We start from the raw sequence: 1368 nt of genomic DNA on the forward strand, positions 1-1368 counted from the left end.
AATACACATCAATTTTCTAATACAAACACGAAACATCATCCAAAACTGTTTGAATGTTGACAAGAAAAAAATTGTGCAAATACAATCATCTTGCCTTCCTCTCGGTTGGTTCACAGGGGCATGTCTAGTCTTATATTGAAAAATAACCAGAAAAAAACACGGCTCTTTTCTAAGTTACAAACATGTAGATTTTTATATTTACTGTTTTGGATTGTCTTAAATCACGCATTTCTTCAGCTATTCTTGTCTCTGTGCCTTCAACATTTGCCTTGTCCAGAGCATTTGACATAAAAATATCGACAGCCGGGATAGAATGTAGTTTCATAGTTTTAGCTAATCTCGTTGATGTGACACCTGTGTCATAAATTCTGTCACTTAGAATAGGTTACGTGTGTGACTAAGCTAAATACACCTGATAACAAATAAATCTAAGCTGGATAAACATTGTCATAAAAAAAATGTCGTGTTGTTTTAATGTGAGAGTGAGATTAGATGTTGTTTTCTTCTCTTTTGTTTTGATGTGTCCTCGGTTGTCGTTTATCTTTTATTTTCCTGTGTCCTTAGTTGTCGTTTGTCCTGTTGTTTTCCTGTGTCCTTAGTTGTCGTTTGTCCTGTTGTTTGAATGTGTCCTTAGTTGTCGTTTGTCCTGTTGTTTGAATGTGTCTTTAGTTGTCGTTTTTCCTGTTGTTTTCCTGTGTCCTTAGTTGTCGTTTTTCCTGTTGTTTTCCTGTGTCCTTAGTTGTCGTTTGTCCTGTTGTTTGAATGTGTCCTTAGTTGTCGTTTGTCCTGTTGTTTGAATGTGTCTTTAGTTGTCGTTTGTCCTGTTGTTTGAATGTGTCTTAAGTTGTCGTTTGTCTTGTTGTTTTAATGTGTCTTTAGTTGTCGTTTGTCCTGTTGTTTTCATGTTAGATTATTTGTAGTTTTCTCTTGTTTTGATGTGTCCTTATCGATCGTTTTCCCTGTTGTTTTGATGTGTCCTTATCGGTCGTTTTCCCTGTTGTTTTGATGTGAGATTAGTTGTCGTTTGTCCTGTTGTTTTGATGTGTCCTTAGTTGTCGTTTTCCTTGTTTTGATGTGTCCTTAGTAGTCGAGTTATCAGAGTTTAAGATGAATTTTTACTGTGATGAATATGCTTAATCATTTGACAATACTGATTATCAAAGATATAAGTCGGGTGTGACCTTATCTTGACGCTGTGGAGTATGTTTTCCATTTTAGAATGTTCTATTTTGGGAGTCTTGTTAACTAATTAATATAGTTATTAACACACGACATATGTAGTTACTATATTTTTGCGTGATCTCTATCAGTATCAAATATATGCTCTATCATAATAAATCTTTTAATTCAAAATAAAACAAATCAAAA

This window comes from Pecten maximus, chromosome 10 (assembly GCF_902652985.1).
Source record: "Pecten maximus chromosome 10, xPecMax1.1, whole genome shotgun sequence".
Taxonomy (NCBI): Eukaryota; Metazoa; Mollusca; class Bivalvia; order Pectinida; family Pectinidae; genus Pecten; species Pecten maximus.